We start from the raw sequence: 14169 nt of genomic DNA, 5'->3' as shown, positions 1-14169 counted from the left end.
CAAGCTTCCTGACTTATCGGGGAATTTGTTGCATTCTAGTGCAAAATACTTTTTGCTCTGTTCAAATTGCAAAGGGCGAGCACATTTAATGAAGTTCAAGACATCCCCTTTCCTCCAAACACCCTTCCATGTTCTCAGTAATGATAACACTTCCCCACTGGCTCAAATTCCCAGAGGCAGCAGACCTCCCTACACCCCAGAAAAGTCTCTCCCAGAAGCAGCTTAGCTGGGCAGATGGAAGCTCTGTGCTCACCCAGGTGTCCTGCTCTGTCTGTCCCTAACTGAGCCTTCAGGGTGGGACCCCCGCACAGATGTGAGCACCTGGAAAGAATGAGCGTGGGCCAAGAGCCTCGAATTCACTCCCAAGGGCGGACAGTGATGCAGTGACACTGTTTTTTCTAACTGAGACTTGGGAAGGGGCTCAGTGAGCTCCAGTGATTGACTTGGGCTCCAGCACAGAGAGGGAGCCTGGAAACTACTCAGTACAGGGCTCAAAGCGGGCTCCTCTCCACTAGAGATGCCGCACACGGGGGCAGGATGTCAGCTATGTGGGGGAGAGCAGGTGATAAGGAAAGGGACTGGAAGGCTACCTCAACCCTGGCTAACTGCTTCACGCACTGGGCTTCTGTACACACGGCTACCATTTCTGAGCACTTCCTGCATACCAGGAGCTGTGCTGAGAGCTTTTCTGGCTTCCTCTAGCCAACCGCTGTGAAAGGAGTTATGATGAACCCCACCCATCAGGTAAAGACGCTGAGGCTCAGAGTGGCTGTGACTCCCTGGCACGATACAGCCCAGACTTGTGAGCGCTGGGATGCTCCCTCAGGCCGTCACACACCAGATCCGGCGCCCTTACCCACCAGGCCACACTGCACAAGCTCTGGACTACAGATTCTGTGGCTTAAAACAAATAACTAATTAAAACGAATTTCCCCAGGAAATGCTCATCAAAACCACTTCACATCCATTAGAATGGCCATCATCAAAGATTTAAAATAAATAAATAAATAAGAACAGAAAGCGACAGGTGTTGCGAGGATGTGGAGAATTTGGAACCCTTGTGGCAAACGGTATGGCAGTTCCTCAAAAAAGTAAACACAGCATTACCATTTGATCCCCCAATGCCACCTCTGGGTATCCATCCCAAAGATTTGAAGGCAGAAAGATGTCCATCAACAGATGAATAGATAAAGAAGATGTGGTATATATATACAATGGAATATTATGCAGCCAACAAAAGGAATGAGATCTTGCCATTTGCAACGACGTGGATGGAACTGGAGGGTGTTATGCTGAGCGAAATAAGTCAATCAGAGAAAGACTTGTATCATATGATCTCACTGATATGAGGAATTCTTAATCTCAGGAAACAAACTGAGGGTTGCTGGAGTGGGGGGTGGGGTGGGAGGGATGGGGTGACTGGGTGATAGACACTGGGGAGGGTATGTGCTCTGGTAAGCACTGTGAATTGTGCAAGACTGTTGAATCTCAGATCTGTACCTCTGAAACAAATAATGCAATATATGTTAAGAAAAAAAAAGAAGAAGAAGGTAGCGGGAGGGGAAGAATGAAGCGGGGGAAATCGGAGGGGGAGATGAACCATGAGAGACGATGGACTCTGAAAAACAAACTGAGGGTTCTAGAGGGGAGGGGGGGAGGATGTGTTAGCCTGGTGATGGGTATTAAAGAGGGCACATTCTGCATGGAGCACTGGATGTTATGCACAAACGATGAATCATGGAACACTACATCTAAAACCAATGATGTAATGTATGGTGATTAACATAACAATAAAAATTTAATTAAAAAAAAAAGATTTGAAGGCAGAGACTCAAAGAGATCTGTGTACACCCAAATAGTCAAACTCACGGAGACAGAAGGGAGACCGGCGGCTGCCAGGGGCTGGGGGGTGGGGGGGTAGTTAGTGTCCGAATGGGGGCAGAGTTTCAGTTCTGCAAGACAGAAAGGGTCAGAGACGGATGGGGTGCTGGCCCCACAGCAATGTAAATGGAGCTAATCCCACGGAACTGCACACTTAAAAACAGTTAGGATGGTAAATGTTATGTTATATAGTTTACCATAATGAAAAAGTTTTTAAAAAGTTAAAATGCTAAGTTTCACGTCATGTATATTTTGCCACAATTTCTTTTTTTTTTTAAGTTTTTATTTATCTTTTTGAGTCATCTCTACACCCAACGTGGGGCTCGAACTCATGAAACTGAGATCAAGAGTCACCTCCACTGACCGAGCCAGCCAGGTGCCCTATTTTGCCATAATTTTTTTTTTTTTTTTGGCCACAATTTCTTAAAAATGAAGTCCTCCCTTCTTTAGTTGGAAAACTGGGGTCCCAGAGAGGAGAAGCTGACCTTCCCCCGTGGCTGTTCGTTCCTGCTCTCCCTCTTTGGTGATGGCCATGCATCCCGGAGACGCACTGCTGGGCACGTGCTCACTCCGGAGCCGGAGGAAACAGCTCTACCCCTTCTTACTGTTCCTTTTTTCTCCCACCGCGGCTCAAGGCCAACCTGCCTCTTCCATGTATTTTGGCCGGAAGATGGTACCTGGGCTGAAAAGCTCGTGAAAAGGCTTTGGGGAGACAGACTGGGCTGTGAGGGTGTGCAGAGGCGACTGCTACCGCCCCTGCCTCACGGCATTCAGGTGTCATCTCTCAGGGATAGTCTCTGTCACCCACTGGCTGCCCCTTTCACTAAGGCCTTTCTTGTCCCTGGATGCAAACCCATCTCCTCTCTGGCTCTCTGGCGCCATCTTGTGTGACTTCTTAAATAGCCACAAAGATTTTTTTTTTGTCTTCATCTCCAGTAGTAGCATTTTTAAAGAACACAATAGTTCTCAAAGTTTTATCTCAGCAGAATTTCTACAATATTCTATAATGCTATAACAATAATATAGTATTAATAATAATAATAATAATATTCTAGAAGAAAATCAACTTTACCCATTATTCTAGCACCAAGTGGTCAAGGCTTTTTCCCCCCCAACACTTTTGTAGATATTTCAAAGATAATCTGAAGGGTAGAAGTTGGTTTTATCCCCCTTGCCCTTCGTATAGATAGAAAAACTCCCCGTGAGATAAAAATGAAGAAAGAAACAGTTTGTGTTGACAGTTCTATCCGAGCCAGAAGAGGAGCAGTGTAAGTAAAATAGGTCATAAATGCTTGTCTTTGCCTGTCTGGGCTCAGCACACTGCAGGTGGGCGCAACCTCACAATGGTGATTAGAACTGTCTTCCTAATGAAAACACAAATGTGGTCCAGGGACACCCCCATGATGCCAGTGACCGAATCCACACCTGCCGATCTACTGGTCTACCCGGTGGGGTATGTTGCTAAAGCCAAAACCGATGTCTCAAAGAGGAGGAAGAGGGAACAAGTGGCACGCAATTGTTTAGAGGCATTGATCACTGCTTCATGGAATAAATCTAGTACCAGGATTTTAAGCACCAGCACAAAGCTTCACCAAGCCTCTCTTATTCTTGTGGAAATCCAAGTTGCTTTCAGCAAGTGACACAGAAAAAAGCAAGCAAGCATGCCACTTTGGTGTTATAATCCTACCTTGGGTTATCAGCGTCACTGAGAGGACTCTAAAATATCCGCTCTACTCACAGGAGGCCTCAAGCCAAAGAGAGACTTTCAGGACTCAGACATGGGCTTTGTTCTGGAGATCCAGTCCCTTTCTCCACTGACCAAGACCACAGAGAGCCTACGGAGTTCAAACAAAACAGAAAAGCAAGAGGGCCCCGGGGAAGGGAAAGAAGCAGGGGCCGTCCACATTTGTAGGCAAGCTATCTGCCAAAGGATTAATTGACAAAAGCAAATCCCTTCAACTTGAAGTAGAGAAAATCTCAAAAGGAAAACACACCACCTCCCCGGTGAGGCGGCAGGCAGGTGGAGGCCTCATTTTTTTTTTTCTTTAAATACATGTCACAGTTCCCAAAAATGCATGAGGTGTCATCTCTGCAGTAAAACAAGTCAGGCTTTGAGGTCAGGGAGCCCTGAGTTTAAAAGCCTGCCCGCGGGGCACCTGGGGGGCTCAGTCGGTTGGGCATCTGCCTCCGGCTCGGGTCATGGTCCCAGGGTCCTGGGATCGAGCCCCGCATCGGGCTCCCTGCTCAGCGGGGAACCTGCTTCTCCCTCTCCCTCTGCCTGACACCCCCCCGCTTGTGCGCATGCTCTGTCAAATAAATAAATAAAATCTTTTTAAAAAAACAAATAAATAAAATAAAAGCCTGCCCGTGACTTCAAACCACTTCAGCGGCAGCCCTGGGCCCTAGGATCCTCATCTCCACATCAAGACAAATAATATCTGCCTCAGGGGACTGAAATGAATACAGGGGAAGCATCCCTAGGATACAGCTGGCCCAAGTAGGTGTTCAGGAAATTGTGGGGGCCATCCTGATGATGATGATGATGATGATGACGATGAGGGCAATCTTACTCTTCCACTCCTGCTAGACCCGCATCCTTCCACACACAAACCTGCCCCTCTTCTAACTGGCAGTCACACTCAGTAACTGTCGCTAACATCCACTGAGCACTGACTATGGGCCAGGCACTGTACAATAAACTATTTCACTTCATTTGCAGGGCACCCAAAGATAGCTACACCTAATACCCCACTCTACAGGCAAGGAAACAGGTTCAGAGACGTCGGGGTAATGTGTTGGTCGGGGAAGGCTGACCACTATCACCAAAAAAAAACACAAAACTTCAGTCTCCCCCACAAAAGCCTACGTCTCCCCCACACCCCTGCTGGCAGAGGGCATGGAACAAAGGACTTACTCTAGCCGTCATTCAGGGACCCAGGCTCCTTCCATATTGCGACTCCCTCACCTCCTACACTGAGCCGCCCCTTGATCCCCGGCAGTGAGATAGCAAGCAAGAGGGAGAGAGCAAGAAAACCAGTGGCTCTTCCTCCCCTCAACTCAGTGTGACACATGACACTTCTGCTCACAGTCCACCAGCTAAAACTAGTCTCTCGGGCCCACCTAGATGCAAGAGGCTGGGGAATAGCCTCTTTGTGCTCCCAGGAAGAGAAGAAGAGAAATAGATACTGGTGAATAGTTTCTACCACAATGAACTTGCCTAAGGGCACGCAGCCAGTAAGAATGGAAGGGAGCTATGAACCCAGACCCTCACCTCCTAATCACCGAGCTACATACCATCTAGGGAACTGTGGAGATTTTAAAACAGAGCTCCCAAATTCTCTCCCATTCTTCCAATCAAGATGTAGGGTCCATGTCAAATCCGGGTTCTGTTAGTCTTTGACCAACAGAATACAGCAAAAATGACACTATGACCATGTCCAGTCTCTTAAAACACTGGCAAGTTTCGACTTCCTATCTCTTGGGATGCTCTCTCTTGGAACCCAGCTGCCCTCTTGTGAGGAGCCCAAGCTAGTCTATATGGAGAGATTACCTGTATTTGTTTCAGCCAGGGAGAGGTCCAGCCATCATCTAGAATCACCCACCAGATGTGTGAGTGAAGACACTTCCAGATGATTCTGACCCTCAGCAGTCAAGTCATCCCCAGCTTTTGAGTCTTCCTAGCTGAAGCCCCAGACACCGTGTGGCAGAGACAATCCACCTGGCTGTGCCCAGCCTGCATTCCTGACCCACAGAATCTATGACCATAAGAAAATGGGTGATCAAAGCAGGAAAGAATGTCCAATGGAAAAAAGACAGTCTCTTCAACAAATGGTGTTGGGAAAATTGGATAGCCACATGCAGAAGAATGAAACTGGACCATTTCCTTACACCACACACAAAAACAGACTCCAAATGGTTGAAAGACCGCAATGTGAGACAGGAGTCCATCAAAATCCTAAAGGAGAACACAGGCAGCAACCTCTTCGACCTCAGCTGCAGCAACTTCTTCCTAGAAACATCGCCAAAGGCAAGGGAAGCAAGGGCAAAAATGAACTATTGGGACTTCATCAAGATAAAAAGCTTTTGCAAAGCAAAGGAAACAGTCAACAAAACCAAAAGACAACCGACAGAATGGGAGAAGATATTTGCAAATGACATATCAGATAAAGGGCTAGTATCCAAAATCTATAAAGAACTCATCAAACTCAACACCCAAAGAACAAAGAATCCAATCAAGAAATGGGCAGAAGACATGAACAGACATTTTCCAAAGAAGACATCCAAATGGCCAACAGACACGTGAAAAAGTGCTCAACATCGCTCAGCAACAGGGAAATCCAAATCAAAACCTCAATGAGATACCACCTCACACCAGTCAGAATGGCTGAAATTAACAAGTCAGGAAATGACAGATGTTGGCGGGGATGCGGAGAAAGGGGAACCCTCCTACACTGTTGGTGGGAATGCAAGCTGGTGCAGCCACTCTGGAACACAGTATGGAGGTTCCTCAAAAAGTTGAAAATAGAGCTACCATATGATCCAGCAATTGCACTACTGGTATTTACCCCAAAGATACAAAAGTAGGGATCTGAAAGGGTACGTGCACCCCGATGTTTATAGCAGCAATGTCCACAATAGCCAAACTGTGGAAAGAGCCAAGATGTCCATCGACAGATGAATGGATAAAGAAGAAGTGGTATATATATACAATGGAATATTATGCAGCCATCAAAAGGAATGAGATCTTGCCATTTGCAACGACGTGGATGGAACTGGAGGGTATTATGTTGAGTGAAATAAGTCAAACAGAGAAAGACATGTATCATATGACCTCACTGATATGAGGAATTCTTAATCGCAGGAAACAAACTGAGGGTTGCTGGAGTGGGGGGTGGGGTGGGAGGGATGGGGTGGCTGGGTGATTGACACTGGGGAGGGTATGTGCTCTGGTAAGCACTGTGAATTGTGCAAGACTATTGAATCTCAGATCTGTACCTCTGAAACAAATAATGCAATATATGTTAAGAAAAAAAGAAGAAGAAGAAGAAGAAGGTAGCAGGAGGGGAAGAATGAAGGGGGGGAAATCGGAGGGGGAGACGAACCATGAGAGACGATGGACTCTGAAAAACAAACTGAGGGTTCTAGAGGGGAGGGGGGTGGGAGGATGGGTTAGCCTGGTGGTGGGTACTGAGGAGGGCACGTTCTGCATGGAGCACTGGGTGATATGCACAAACAATGAATCATGGAACACTACATCTAAAACTAATGATGTAATGTATGGGGATTAACATAAGAATAAATAAATTTAAAAAAAAAGAAAACGGGTGATCAATGCCACTAAGTGTGGGGGTGGTTTGTTATGAAACAGTAATAACTGGAAAAGGAACTTGTTTAGGAATTTCATGTCGGGTGGTGCCTGGGTGGCTCAGTTGGTTGAGCAACTGCCTTCGGCTCAGGTCATGATCCTGGAGTCCCGGGATCGAGTCCCACATCGGGCTCCCTGCTCAGCAGGGAGTCTGCTTCTCCCTCTGACCCTCCCCCCTCTCATGCTCTCTCTCTCATTCTCTCTCTCTCAAATAAATAAATAAAACCTTAAAAAAAAAAAAAGAATTTCATGTCAGGGCACCTGGGTGGCTCAGTCAGTTAAGCATCTGCCTGTGGCTCAGGTCATGATCTCGGGGTCCTGGGATGGAGCCCCACATCAGGCTCCCTGCTCAGCAGGGAGTCTGCTTCTCACTCTCCCCCATCCCTCCCCACCCCACCCCCCACCACTTATGTGCTCGTTCTCTCTTTCAAATAAATAAAATCTTTAAAAAAAAAATTTCATGTCAAACAGATGCTATTACTTCTGGCGGGGGGGGAGCTTCCAGAATCTCTTTAAGATTCATTTATTTTTTTATTTGAGAGAGAGAGAGAAAGAGAGCGTGAGCAAGAGGGCACAAGCAGGGGGAGCGCTCAGCAGGGAGCCCAATGCAGAGCTCCAGTCCCAGGACCCCGGCATCATGACCTGAACCGAAGGCAGACACTTAACAGACTGAGCCACCCAGGCGCCCCCAGAATCCTTTTTATTTTTGTTCTTATGCTATTTGATATTTTTCCCACAATAAAAATTATCCAAAATAAAAATGTGTAATTCATCATCAGAAAAAAAAAGTTTTAATGACACACCCTCTGCTCAATCACTAAATCCCACTGACCCCTGTGTAATCTTGTCCCTCGACTTTGCCAGGAAATGAGACTCCTTGGTCTATGCGGTAAAGCTGGGGGGCTATGTAGATCCTAGGGGTCCTCAGTGCTTGTTCCAGGAACAATTCAGTGGCACTAGCCGCCACCTCTAACTGCCCTCTTTGAAGCACTAAACCAGCTTCTGCGAGGATGAGCAGGGACCTGGGTCAGACCCACCTGCGCACGTGTGAAAATAACCCTAGGAAGGGGGCTGGGATTATGGGTAAAACAGGCCCTAGAGATGGTTTGTGAAAATGTTGCCAAAGAGGCCAGGATGCTGCCTGCCTTTGGACCGTGGGCTCATGCTGTTTCCCTACATGGTGTGCCCTTCCCAGGCACCGAAGATTAACCGTGGAAGTGAAAGTTCAGGAAAAGGGAGATGGCAGTGCCCAGCAGACACGAGGAGAGAGGACACAGGGACCCCAGGGAGCAGCCAGACTCGGGCACTACAGGGCCGCATCCCCACACACTCTCTCCTCACGCCTCCTGACAGGCTGGGTCGGAGGATGTGTCTGGTTTCCAGAAAAAAAGGCAATGGAAGAATCCCCTCACACGTTGATGCATCTTTTCAGGATCATCCATAAGCTGCGGGCGACATTTCAGCACTTGACCTTCCTCAAGCACCTGCATGTCACACAACTGGACAGAAGCCTCAACCAGCAAGTAAAACGGAAGCCAGACCAGCGCCATTTCCTTTCCTGAAAAACTCCCTTTGGGTCAGGCCACAGCAGACATCTAGGACATCAGACCTCTTCCACCCCCCAGCCTGCCTCTGTCCAGAAAGCCGAAGGAAAAAGAACTGCTGGAACTGGAACCAGCTTCCAGAAAGCAGTGGGGAGACATGAAGCTGCATCTGGATGACATGCCAGGAATTTTGGCTCCGCTGTCCAACATCAAACCCACAGCTCGCAGCTGGGTTTGCACTGGCTCAGGGACCTTCTGACTGGCCCTGCTTCCTACACCCTTTTGTCGGAAGAGGCCTTGCATCCTTTGCTACCAACTCCATCCATCAGTTTTTTGAGGCACCACTGGATTCTAACATGAAGAGGACAAAAAATAGACATCTGATTTCGTGGACAGGTCAGCCTGTGGCCGACGGTGTCCTTGGCCACTTGCTATGCCGTTCCAGGAGTTGCCCTTCCAACCTGGGGGGGACGAACCCACTCACAGGAGCCCTGGGGGCCTTCCACATTTTCCTGTATACCTGTTGCTTTACCCCACTGAAGAGGATCAGCACCCAGGCGCCCCTGAAGTATTTCTTTCTGGAAGGTTGGCACTAGACCTCATACCAGCAGCCGGTCCCACTCTGACCCATGTCCCCCTTCGGTCACTGCTGCTGATCAGCAGCCCCTTTGCTGCATGGCTTCTCAAGACCGAATGAGAAGGGAAATCAGAAAAAAAGGTGACCTGGCGTAACCAGCCACATAGCTCACATTCTTGTCCCTTTAGTGAAAAACACCATTTCTCCCCTGGAAGCTTCTAAATTCAGAAATTAGCCTCCATACATCCACTGCCCTTAAGAGCCAGAAGCTTGGGTTGGACTCCCGGTGGGGATGCGTCTGGTTCCAGGAGTTGTGCAAGGGTCCCTGTTGCAGGTGTGGCTTAAACAGGATGTTTTAAGTATTCCATCTCCAGGGGCACTGCTGCCCTGTCAGAATTCATTTTGGGGGGTTTAAGCAACATTTAAATGGTCCCTGCAATATACTTTTCTCAAAAGTTTCTAAAGCGATTGCAGATAACATCTGATCCCTGTTTCTACTTATCTGTAGTATTACCTCTTGGCTGTATCCAGGTTCTTTACTGTGGGCAACATGGCATCTCATCAAGAGTTCTCAAGACCCCTGGACGTTCTATGTCTCTCCCTGGTCTCACTGCATTAAGTCTATGCCCCTTTCTCAACTTGATCTCACTTGGTTACACCAAGTAAGGAAAAGTAATAGTCATCTCTGAATATCAAAATCTAGAACCTTTCTGAACGCCCACCAAGAGGACATTAAATACCCTAAATTATGTTGCATCTTTTAAATGGAATACTATGGAACCCTCAAAAACAATGTTATGGTCAGGGCACCTGGCTGGCTTAGTTGGTCGAGTGTGGGACTCTTGGTTTCAGGGTTGTGAGTTCAAGTCCCACGTTGGGTATAGAGATTACTTAAAAATAAAATCTTTTTAAAAAATATGGTCATATACTTGGAAATATGAAAAAATGCTCAAGTTATTATTACGGTAAATTTCGAAAGATGTTGGCAAAAGTGTTTCTGGTATGAGTCAACTGTGTAAAACACAACATGAACAGCTTAGAAAAGACTGGAAGACTATACACCGAGATGTTCATTGATGAATCTGCTAAGCACTGGGATCATGCTTATTTTCTTTCTTTCTTTCTATCTTTCTTTCTTTCTTTCTTTTTCTTTCTTTTTCTTTCTCTCTTTTTCTTTCTCTCTTTCTCTCTTCTTTCTACTCTCCTACAGTGAATATTTTTTAAGAGTACTGAGAGCAATTCAAAAAGATTTTCCTAAAGAAACAGTAAATAGGGGCACCTGAGTGGCTCAGTCAGTTAAGCGTCTGCCTTCAACCCAGGTCATGATCCCGGAGTCCCAGGATCAAGCCCTCGTGGGGCTCCCTGCTTCTCCCTCTCTCTCTGCCCCATATCCTGCTCGAGTCTGCCTCTCCCTCTGCTCCTTACCCCACTTGTGCTCTCTCTCAAGTAAATAAAGAAAATGTTAAAAAAAAAAAGAAGAAGAAGAAGAAGAAGAAGAAGAGGGGCACCTGGGTGGCTCAGTTGTTAAGCGTCTGCCTTCGGCTCAGGTCATGATCCCAGGGTCCTGGGATCGAGTCCCACATCAGGCTCCCTGCTCAGCGGGAAGCCTGCTTCTCCCTCTCTCACTCCCCCTGCTTATGTTCCCTCTCTCGCTGTCTCTCTCTCTCTGTCAAATAAATAAATAAAATCTTTAAAAAAAAAGAAAGAAAGAAAGAAAAAGAAACAGTAAATAATTTGGCAAAGAATGCTCTCCCATGGGCGCCTGGGTGGCTCAGTTGGTTAAGCAACTGCCTTCGGCTCAGGTCATGATCCTGGAGTCCCGGGATCGAGTCCCGCATCGGGCTCCCTGCTCGGCGGGGAGTCTGCTTCTCCCTCTGACCCTCCTCCCTCTTATGCTCTCTGTCTCTCATTCTCTCTCTCTCAAATAAATAAATAAAATCTTTAAAAAATAAAAAATAAAAGAATGCTCTCCCACTTCCACTAAATAGGCCCTTGAGGCACCCAGTGAAGATCCTAGGATTTCCAAGGATCCTAGGTCCTGTGGATCCTACTCTTTCATATCTCTTGGACCCTCTAATGGAGAAAGCAGCTCCTCCATAATAAGATGGTGCTTCCTGTGATTAGAGAACGAAAGTAAAACTTTTGAGAAAACAATAGAACCTTAATGCTTTACTAGACAAAAACAAAGACTGCTTTCAAATGCTTGTTCTAGCATCTTTTATATACATAGCCCCCCTTGAGGTATGTTAACTTGTGACTCTAGGGGCCACCTCTCTTTCCCCTACTGAATGTCACAAGGTCTCCCCTGCCTCTGCTGACTGGAGGTCGCTCTTGGACGGTGACAGGCTGTGCCCTCGTACACAGAAAAACCTATCATATTGATGTGCTCGAGTCCTACCCCTTCGGGGGCACCTGGGTGGCTCAGTCGGTTAAGTGTCTGCCTTTGGCTCAAGTCATGATCCCAGGGTCCTAGGATGGAGCCCCACGTTGGGCTCCCTGCTCAGCAGAGAGTCTGCTTCTCCCTCTCCCTCTGCCCCTCCCCCAGCTCATACATGCTCTCGCTCTCTCTCTCAAATAAATAAAATCTTAAAAAAAAAAAAAAAGAGCCCTACCCCTCACGCCCTCACCCATCCCTTCTTATAGGCTCTGGCTACTTAGTGTTGAGGACTTAGAGAGGGATAAAGACAAATGTCTCCTTACTTGACTAGATTGGGTCACAGTTCCTGTATTGGTTTACATGGCTTCTCGGACCAGCCCTGAGTAGGCTCTCCTGATGTCTGCATGATAAGTTTCCAAATGCTAATTTTGACTCCCCTATGGAAGGATATGGGAGCTCTTTATTGGGGGAAAGGGTACTGCACAGTTCAATGACATGACCCTGAACCTGGCTCAACTCTTCCACACACCCCTCAACTCCCTTAGCTCAGGAATCACAAGAAATGGTTGAGTAATAGAAGTCACTCATTACAATCACCTACATAAAACAAGGGCCTCCAACACTCCTTCTCCAAGGGCACTGTATTGTTATCTATTGGTGCATAGCAAATTACTCAAAATGTATCAGCTTAAAACAACAAATATTTATTCTCTCAGTTCCTGTGGGTAAGGAACCTGGACATGGCTTAACTGTGTCCTCCAGCTTAGAGTCTCTCACAAGACTGTAATCAAGGTGTCAGCCAAGGCTGGGATCTCATCGAAGACTTGACTTGGGAAGGACCTGCTTTCAAACACACTCATGGCTATTGGCTAGAGCTACCCTCAGTTCCTTACTACATGAACCTCTCCATAGAGCAGCTAACAAAATGGCAGCTGGCTTCGTCAGAGCGAGTAGGCAAGAAGAGCCAGAACAAGTGAGTGTAAGCAAAATGGAAGCCACAGTCTCTTTGGAACCTAATCTCAGAAGTGACATCTCTTCACTTCTGCCACAATCCATATTAGAGTCACTAGGTCCAACACACACTCCAAGGGATCACACAAGACCATGAACACTAAGAAGCGGAAGAATCACTGGAAGCGATCTTGCAGGCTGCCTCCCACAGGCACGATATCCTATCTCTCCAGCTCATTGAAGAATACCATCAGATTCTTGAGGAATTACTCCTTTTTTTTTTTTAAAGATTTTATTTATTTATTTTTTAGAGAGCAAGCGAGAGAGAAACAGCATGAGAGGGGAGAGGGTCAGAGGGAGAAGCAGGCTCCCCACTGAGCCGGGAGCCCGATGTGGGACTCGATCCCAGGACCCTGGGATCATGACCTGAGCCGAAGGCAGACGCTTAACCATCTGAGCCACCCAGGAGCCCAGGAATTACTCCCTTTTACATCGTTGGGCTGAGAAGATGTTTTATCCTCTTGGGCCCCTCCACACCTCTAGAAACTCCTGCCTCCCCAGTCCCAAGTAGCTTGGAAGTACCCCAGCATATTCCTGGTCACTATAACAAGACTAAGCAAATCAATACCAGTTTCCTAGATGTACCTTCCTCCAGAAGGCCCAGCACACACACAGCCTTCCTCCACAGTGGGCCCCAGGAAATTCCCACATCCTTGCAGGCTGATCCACTGCCCCACCCCTTCTTTTTCTTGTTCTCTCCAAGTCTCTGCTTCCCTGTGAAAGTAGGCATGGGGGCAGGAAACAAGAGCTCAGAATCCCTGGAAGTTATCAAAACGCCACACAGCCAAAGGGGTAAGGAAGCAACCAAGAACCCAAATTCTGAACTGGGCGAATCAGGCTAGAGTCCCAGAAATTCGGAAGACAAATGGAACCTTAGGAGAAAACAGCCAGGGATATCTGAATCCTTTCCTGGGAAGGTTGGAAAAGGCTTGATCCTCTCAACCCCATCTTCAGGGGTTGAGGCCCCTTCCAATGCCCAGTAAAATCCATTTCCCACCCCCATACGCTTTGACTCCCCCGTCCCCAGAAAACAAAAGAGAAACAGGATTGTTTCCATGAAAGATTAAGGAGAACATTTCATTACAAGTCACAGCACAGAAACATCAGAATTGCTTTCAGTACTCCTCCAACCGAACCTCCCTGCAGGAAGATCAAAGACCTATTGATTATCAGCAATAAATACAGGATTGCAAATGAGTTCCCAGGCCTGGCTGTTTGACTATGAGTTCATGAAACCTGAACATATAAACATTATTTTCTGTTGTGTATTTTTTTATTTAAAATATATAGATGTTAGGGGCGCCTGGGTGGCTCAGTCGTTAAGCGTCTGCCTTAGGCTCAGGTCATGGTCCCAGGGTCCTGGGATCGAGCCCCGCATCGGGCTCCCTGCTCCGCGGGAAGCCTGCTTCTCCCT

At 47.2% G+C, this 14169-nt stretch overlaps 1 pseudogene; it reads left to right on the top strand.

Moving 5' to 3' along the window:
* Positions 1 to 8130: 8130 nt before the first annotated feature.
* LOC110572188 lies at positions 8131 to 9386 on the top strand (annotated as a pseudogene).
* Positions 9387 to 14169: the final 4783 nt, after the last annotated feature.

This window comes from Neomonachus schauinslandi, chromosome 9 (assembly GCF_002201575.2).
Source record: "Neomonachus schauinslandi chromosome 9, ASM220157v2, whole genome shotgun sequence".
NCBI lineage: Eukaryota > Metazoa > Chordata > Mammalia > Carnivora > Phocidae > Neomonachus > Neomonachus schauinslandi.
Note: the sequence above shows the minus strand (reverse complement) of the source record. Positions and strands in the feature narration are given on the sequence as shown.